At 40.6% G+C, this 8,780-nt stretch overlaps 1 pseudogene; it reads right to left on the reverse strand.

The window, feature by feature from the left end:
- Nucleotides 1–938: 938 nt before the first annotated feature.
- On the reverse strand, nucleotides 939–1,133 carry LOC131478144 (ATP synthase membrane subunit K, mitochondrial-like; annotated as a pseudogene).
- Nucleotides 1,134–8,780: the final 7,647 nt, after the last annotated feature.

Consider the following 8,780-nt stretch of genomic DNA (forward strand, 5'->3'; position numbering starts at 1 on the left):
ATTTTGGTCACTCAATACCATGTCAATTAACTTCATGATGTTGTAAATTGTTGTTGAAGTTGTGTAGTGCCTTTTCATTGGAGGGGATGATATTCTAGCAGCTCTACTTTCAGACCAGGGATGGTCTCCCAATGAAACTGTTAAATTTATCTGGACAATAAGATGCTGGACTCTCTACGTGGCCCATACCACAATGAAGGAATCATGACTGGATACAAACTGTACTACTGTAACAATATGGAGCAAATCAATTCGGGGGGAGGGCTTTTTGGAGGGGCTGGGGGAACCCCAGAGCCTATGAAACTATATCATAAAACAAAATTAAAAATTTTTTAAAAAGGAAGAAAATGGAAAATTTGCAGTGCCTGAAGGAATTCTAAGTATGTCTGACAGTATACACTTGCTGACAAAAAGGTAAGAAACAGGCTATTGGACTCACATTGGTAAGACTGTAATACCATAAAGTTTCTTTGAAGGTTACTTTGTCACAACTCTCTAAAAACCTCTTTACATGCAAATGTCCTTTGATGGGATTCAACTGTAGAAATTATCTTGCATATATTTGGTCCTATAGAAACACCAGGTTTTTATATTATTATGGGAATAAAACAGAAACAATCAATCTGTGTCAACAGGGGATTGTTAAAATACATGAAGACAAATTTATATAATACTATGTATGCAGTGATTGAAATACGTTCTAGTGGCAAAGTGGAAAATAAAAAATGTTGGACAAAGTAATAGAATTATATATCGACTAAGATACTTCAGAAAGTTCCTAGAAAATTAAGCTTAAAATGAGCTTATTTGGGCCAATGCCATGGAACAGATTTTGTTTTTCCAGGTACATAATTTAATGTACAAATTGAATTACCACAGTTGAGTTGAATTAGCTTCTCCAGGCATGAGGGCAGATGGGGAAACAATTTGTAATCGAGTTATGTTGCTTTCACAGCTGGAATTTTTAGACCTTAAGCTGAAGTACATAACCAGCAAAGCAATGCCTCCATATGTGGCTAGTACACAATTCATTCTGCTTGTGAGCATGTAAGAGTTGAAATACGTTTTGATTTCAGTGAACTGGAATTGGGCATCAGGTTCTGGACCTGCCATGATATCAATCTTCTCAGAGCTACCAACTCCTCAGCTGACATCCTTCAAGGCCCACCGACAGTGAACTGGCCCCAGTCGGAAGCAATGGTACAGATTGAGCTTTTATCTGTCACGCTAGTGTCAAATGTGGGTACTGGTTCCAGTCCTAGCTTTTCCACTGCCAATCCAGCTCTTTGTTTATGGACTAGAAAAGCAGCAGAGGATGGCCCAAATCCTTGGGTCCCAGCAAAAACATTGGAAACTTAGAAGAAGTTTCTGGCTGTAGATATTTCCCTTTGTAGAAATCTGTCATTCAAAAAAAAAAAAATTCTTTTAAACAATGAAGTTATTTTAATGCAAAAATCAAAATTCATTGAATCCTTTTTGTGTAATATGCCTTATACACAAGCGTTTTAAGAGTCCCTAGCATGAATTTCATGGTTTTGATCGGGATGATACTCTGCTGGCTCTGTCTTCAGACCAGAGAGGGTATACTAAGAAGCCGTTGAACTTGACTAGACAATAAGATGCTGGACTCTATGTTTGGTATATGCTTGCAATGGGGGAATCTCAACTGAACTTGAACTATGGTTATGCAACAAGGTGGAGGAATCCACCATGGTGGGAGGGTTTGGGGAGGGGTGGGAGAACCCAAGTATCTATGTAACTGTGTCACATAATACAATGTAATTAATGAATTTAAAATAAAATTAAAAAAAACAATTTATATATTTTATATTATTATCTTTATGCTACACTTCCACATGTACAGGGATTCCTCCCTCCACCCTTCCATAGCTTCTCCCAGTTCCCCCTGTATTATAACAATAATACACTCCTGGTGGATTCCTCCACCTTGATGCAGTATTACAGTTCAAATTCCATCAAGATTCTTTCCTTGCAAACATATACCCAGCATAGAGTCCAGCTACTCATTGTCCAGATGGGTTGAACAGTTTGTTGGGGAGACCATTTCTGGTCCAAACTCAGAGCTGGTAGAATATCATCCCAGTCAATTAAGAGTCTCAATATAACATTAACAGCAATTTGTAACATTATGGAATTGACAGGGGGGAGGGGTGGGGGGAGGGGTGGGGGGATTCCCAGAGCATATGAAACTGTCACATAATGCATAATAATTAATAAAAAATATTAAAAAAAAAACAATAATACACTCCTTCAGCTACAACCTTAAGTCCTACATTCTGCTATTTCAATATATTGTGGCACTGTAATTATAGACAATTGTACATAGTCTAGTATGCTACTGTAAAGTTACATGTATCAAGTTTTCATTGGGATTCCTCCTTTTATAAAGGAACAGACATGTATACTGCAATATATCTTCACTTCGGATATGCTAGTCTCCATCATATAGCTCACCTATAAAATGTTTTTTTAAATTTTATTTTAAATTCATTAATTACATTGCATTATGTGACACAGTTTCATAGATACTTGGATTCTCCCTACCCCTCCCCAAACCCTCCCACCATGGACCTATAAAAGTGTTTCTACATTTATTCACTAATGTATTTCGTGAATTTTAAAGAAAAACACTAATCTTTTAAGTCCATTCTCATAGTGTTTTAAAGTAGCTGTATGTGTATGTGTGCATATGGGATTCTTGAAAAGGCCTGTAAGAAACTGTTAGAGACCTTGTTCTGGGAAACATAACAGAAAAAGAAGTAAGCAGTGTGGAGATTTATTCATTGTGGAGATTTGCCCCTGAAAACCCAGATCACAATGGCTGAGGACCCTGAATCTTAACTCTTTAAGGCAGTCAGAATGCTGCAGGGAGCAGACTCCCTACTGAGATTGCAGATAAACCTTGGGCTGGTTAACATGTCTGGGGAGGTGTGAGGCATCTTCATAATCTCCCTGTTCCTTCAGTGATTGTGGCCTAAACATATCTGAGCACAAACACAATTCTGTTGGATTCTATTTCTAGCTAAATCTGTTTGTTTATCAGTGTGGGTTCCTGTAATTCATGTTTACTTATCCAGCTGTTTAGAGCCTTGTGATTGTTTCCCCTAATCCCTTGTAACCTATTGGTGAAGTAGTTTGCTTACCACTGTTCCATTAACTTGTAACTTTTACAAACCTGCTTGACTGAAAAAAAAATTGGTATAAGACCTGAAAAATTCAATAAAGTGTGCATTCATTCATCACACCTGTGTACCCTGTATCCCAAAGTTCCTCTCGGAGTGGATGTCACACTTTAAGTTCCAGTCCCCACTAGAGAAAGAGGTACTTTTATGCTCTCCTGCAGAATTTTATAGTAGGTTAAACCTTTCCCTTTGATAGACAGGCATGCTATATGGTGGACAGATCAAATCCAATGTGCTCCACTACTAATTCATCTCCCGGTTAATGCATGTGGGAAAACAGAGGAAGATGTACCAAGTGTTTGCATCCTGAATTCATTTGGGCCCCTGGGATGGTTCTCCTCATGTCTGGCTTAAGATTGGGTTCAGACAGGCTCAGCTAGGTGTGAACCAGTAGATAGAGGATTTCTCTCTCCTCACTTTGTAGCTCTGACATACAAATGAAAATATTTTTAACCGATGTAAACTTTTTAAAAGGCTATAGAACAGAGAGAAAGGGAAAGAAAGAAATTTGCTGGTTCAATTTCCAGATGGTTCATCCAGAGCTTCATCATGGTTTCCCACAAAAGTTAATCAGCATCTTAACTAGTAGGGCAAAGCTTCATTCCTCATTTTTTAGTTGAAAAATAATTTGTCTTTACATCATTCAAATATTTACAAGTAGAGTACCTAATTATTAAAAAATGAAAAACAACCTGAAATCACAAAGTGATTTTTAGACTCATTTTAGACACAAAGGTTTGAGTTCAAGAGACAAAATTATAACTAGTGGAAACATGTACGGGAAAAACTAGCTCATTAAACTGCTACTAGCAAAGCCAAACAAGCTTTTACATCAATTACGATCACATAATAAAGCATAAATTTGCACTCACATTACCCTGCCAACTTAAGAAGTGCGCTTTCTGCAATAAAAACATAACCTTAGGATTGAAAATATGCCCAACTATAAGACTATGTGAAAAAAAACTTATTGTATGCATGTAACAGTAGATTAATAAAAACACAGTAACTTCACATTCTAGAATAAAATCAAATGCAAATAAATTCTCATAAGATTTATATTTAAATGATCTTTATTTAAAAGTTGCAAGATGGTTCATTGTGAGCAAAAAAGACACATAAGTAAGAGCCATTACTAAAAGAGAAAACTTGAGAGACTACAAGACTATATTGGCTGAGTGATCAAAACAATTTTGATTTCCTTCTTGGCTTGTGATGTTCCGGAGCTGGTTAAAGATGGAGTATTAATTAAAATTTATTTGCTTGTAGAGTGTGGGTGTGAAAAAATCCAGAAAAAAAAGAGATGAACGACGATAATCCCTTAATGAAAATATTTTGCAGTGCTGAAAAAAATTGGAAAAAAAAGGTTTTGATTAGTTGTTTTAATTACAGATTGTATAAACCATAAAAGGAAAAACAATTTTCTAAGCAACATTTAAATAGAATCATACCTTAAAGTAAATCTTTAAGAATACTAACAAAACTATAACATCTTCAAGCAAAATAGAGGAATGTATCTGGGAGGAAAAAAATTACTAATCTAAAACTATGAAAAAGAATTTTTGTGAAGCATAGAATACAGTAAATGCTATCATCCAACAAATAACACATGGCCAAAATACACAAACTTATAAAACAAAGATAACCTGAAAATCATTTCACACTACATGCTAAAAACATTTTCAGGAAACTTGGTATTAAACAACAAAATGGAAAACAGTAAAATAACTCAAGCAATTTATTAGTCATTTCACCAGTTTTGCAAACCATTTGCCATTGATGCAAAGAGTACTGGAAAACAATTATAATAAAATTAATTTTAAAAATGAGTAAATATCCAAATACTGAGCAGCAGAAACAAAAAGCTAAAGAGAAATTACTTGAAAGAATAACTGCTAGAAGAAATTAAGAATTAAATCACACAAACACTAAGATTAGATTCAAGGGATGCAAAATATTCAACAAGAGAAATCAGGGGTAAAACAAACAAAAATTGCTAGATTCAAAAACAGTCATAAACAATAAATTTCCTAAGAAAAAATGGGGGAGGCAAGAATTACGCTTACAAAATAATTAGGTTTAAAATTGTACCAATTCCCTAAAAATAAACAAATCTTAAAAAAAAAAAACAAAAATAAAACCACAAAAAAACCCAACAAAACAACCATTGCAACCATGGTGCCTATTCCCTGTAGCCCTCCTTTTCAGGTAAAGAAAAATAACGTTACCAAATCCCCCATTTCCTGTACGCAACTGCCCCTCATTCAGGTGATTCACTTTAAGGCTGTCTATGGCTGGCTGGCTCCCTTCCCAATCTGAAAAGTCACGCTTCATTCCCATGGCATTAGAGCCAAAATCTTTGGCTCTTGCTTACCCTCTTGTGACTAGATGAGCCTCGGTCAAGTGAGCATCTCCTTCACGTACAAAACTAGTGTTTCAACTTCGTAGCTTTCAAGGAAGAGGGGGAAAAAAAGCCCTGACAAACCAAATCACATACCTCCTACACGCGGTGGTAGTGGCCCTAGGTCAGGAGCACCCGTAGGCAAAAATTTGGTAGCACGGGTGGCTGGCTGCGTTCCTGCAGGGGGGCGAGCGTGAGGAGGCCCTACCCTCCGGAATGGATTCGCAGGACCAGTTGGCCCTTGGGGTGGATGAGCCGAAGTTGTTGCTGCTTGGCCAGCACCTGGTTCTTTCCCCTCGCAGGGAACTGCTGATGCATTTATGGTACTGCTCTGTAACAAAATCACATAAATCTGACATCACTAACAAGAAAAAAATGCAAAACTCATACACAAATAGTTAGGGACAGAATGCAAAGAAATCCATGATATACAGAGAAAGTGCTCCAGAGAAACATCAGATGGGTTTTAGCGATCACAACTGTGTGGTGAAAGAACAGAAAGCAGGTTTCGTCAACACAGCAATATTCTGGCTAAGGAGAATGCACAGACACAGGCCAGGAGAACCCCGACGTAGACTACCTAGCACGCTTATCCCGAGAAGGCAAAGAACAAGTGGGCAGCTTACTCCAGATGTGGCTGAGGAACAAACTGAGAAACTCAGGAAAGTAGATTCTCAAAACATTATGCCCACTGATTCCAATGTACATCCGAAGGGGGGAGCCAAATGCCCTGCTACACTGGTGTACTCCCTGAGAGGTGTTGACTCAGAAAAGAAACAGATTTCTAGAGAAAACAAATGACCAGGGCCATGTCTGTTCTGCAAAAAAAGGAGGGATCACAAAGCTCCCGCACACACACGGGTAAAATTACACTGTCAGGACTTACCTCCAGTTTGTCTTGGTTAGCTGCCTGGTTGGAGTCTTGCTTGGAAAATAGGTTTGGACCTACACATTCTTAAAAAGAAAGAAAGAGAAAAAGGAAACCATGAACATCGTGGGTCTTAGCATTTTGTTCTTGGGACGTTTCTGGATCGCAAGGGACACTGTGATATCTCCCACATCCAGGTCGGTGCATAAGCCAGCTTGACACCTGCCTCCTTATCCATGGCCACAAGAGCACCCTGAGGCTGCTGGAACTCCTGCTATGCCAAATGCTCTACAGCCAAATGAAGTTGAGGTCTCTGCAGCTGGCACTTAGCAACCCACCTGCTGCAGCAGCACTGAGAAGCTGTCGAGAGAGTAGCACCTCCCTTCTTCCTGACATTCTGCTCCTGCTTCCTGATTCTTCCTTCAATGAATACTGGCCAGCACGAGACCCCACTGGGCAATACGTGTTCCTGGACTCTATGATCGGGAACTGCTCAGCGTCCGAGGACATCCATTCACACATCCCTCCTGGGAATACAACTCTTTGACCCTTCCCTTGCTTTCTCGGCTACTCACTCACACTGCAGCTCACTGGGTGCTCGCACCAAAGTGCTAGCTCTCCGACCTCTCAGCGTCCTCACTTGCTCAATCCTCTCCCGATTCACCAGACTCCACAATCTGTCAGGTCAGCCAGTTGCCAACAGCCTTGTCCTAGAAGTCATGTTCATTTTGTACTTGACTGACACCGTGCTAAGCCTACATCAATCTGGGGCTCACACATCACTTTACCTTCACCTGAGCCACTTGGACAGCCAGAAGAGATGGAAAACTAAGAGCCTTCAAACTCCCCGCCCTGGGAAAACACACTCACTCACTCACTCACTCACTCACTCACAACAACCCACATCGATGACAACTGGAACCTGAACATTTCAACCTGATCATCTCCTTCAACATACTGCCAGCTTCGTAGTGCCTGGCCTTCCATCTGTTGACATGGAAGCAAGGTTCCTCCTCAACAACTGACAACATCCATCCTCCTGAAACACACCTACACTCGCTATGTGGCCACTGAATGGTGAAGAGTGTGAGATGGCACATTTTGAATGCACAACGTGTCAGATGCTTCATATCCAATAAGTACAGACTTCACCAACATACTAATGGCCACCATGGGGAGCACTGGCTGCTGCTCTCTTTTCTAATCCCGCTTCCTGCTTCCAAACCAGGAAAACCAGCAGAGGCAGGCCCAAGGCCAGCGGACCCTGCAAACACACGGCAAACTCGGAACACACTCCTGGTTCCCACCATCACAACAGCCTCGATTTGGCTGTGGTTTGTGTGGAGTCGGGCAGAGGATGCAAGCTCTCTTGGCACTTCTTTTCTCTGTGTGACTCTGCTACCTCTCCCCTAAACAGCAGCTACTCTCTAAACCACAAACAAACACAAGAATCCAGAAACCCAACATGCAGCCCACACACCCCTGCCGCCTCTTCCCTGTAGCCCTGCTTTTCAGGTAAAGAAAAATGAGCCTTACTGAATCCTCGATTTCCTAAACAAATATGCCATGGCTTGTCCAACGATACAGTGTGTGAACACGCCCACTGCGATGCCATCACCTCTTACGCCATGCCATCGCAGCCATGGGCTCACTGATCCAAGGGTCCAAGATCACCTCTGACCCTCATGCTCACTCTCATAATGCTTGTCCGTTAAATCGTACAACCGACAACAACACAACAGAAACCCAATATGGCCACCGGATCTCCGCATGCTTCCCACACCAATACACAGCCTTTCCCGAGGGAATCTCTTATCAATGTTTTCCTTGTCTTTCAAAAGTTCTTCCTCTTGTCCACTCACCACGGATACCCGCATACCTAGATTGACCAACTTCAGACAGTGCCGTGAGGCTGTTGAAGGAAATGAGTGACGGGAAAACAGTAGTTTGGCTCGGGACATCTTAGCCAAATGCAAGTAGGACTGGCTGAAAGGTGGGCAAACACTTGGCTGCATCCAAAAGTGTATCTGAAAAAATCCCCCAGCCCCTTCCACAAAACTCATTTTCCTTGGCCTTCCATTTCCAAAGCACGGGCAGAAATGTCATCAGACAAGACAGTTCACGGGCCTTGGCCCAGCATTTGTCACACGACCGTTCATTCTCCAGTCACCTGGTTCTTTGTGAATGGTAGGTGAGAAGAGTCAAGCAATCAATTTCCCCCAGCGCCACCCACCCCACAGCTTTCTCTTTATTTGTTGCTTATCTCAAGTTACCCACAAAAGCCAGAAGAGTCAGGAATAATGAGGCC

This window comes from Ochotona princeps, chromosome 27 (assembly GCF_030435755.1).
Source record: "Ochotona princeps isolate mOchPri1 chromosome 27, mOchPri1.hap1, whole genome shotgun sequence".
In the NCBI taxonomy this organism is placed as follows: domain Eukaryota; kingdom Metazoa; phylum Chordata; class Mammalia; order Lagomorpha; family Ochotonidae; genus Ochotona; species Ochotona princeps.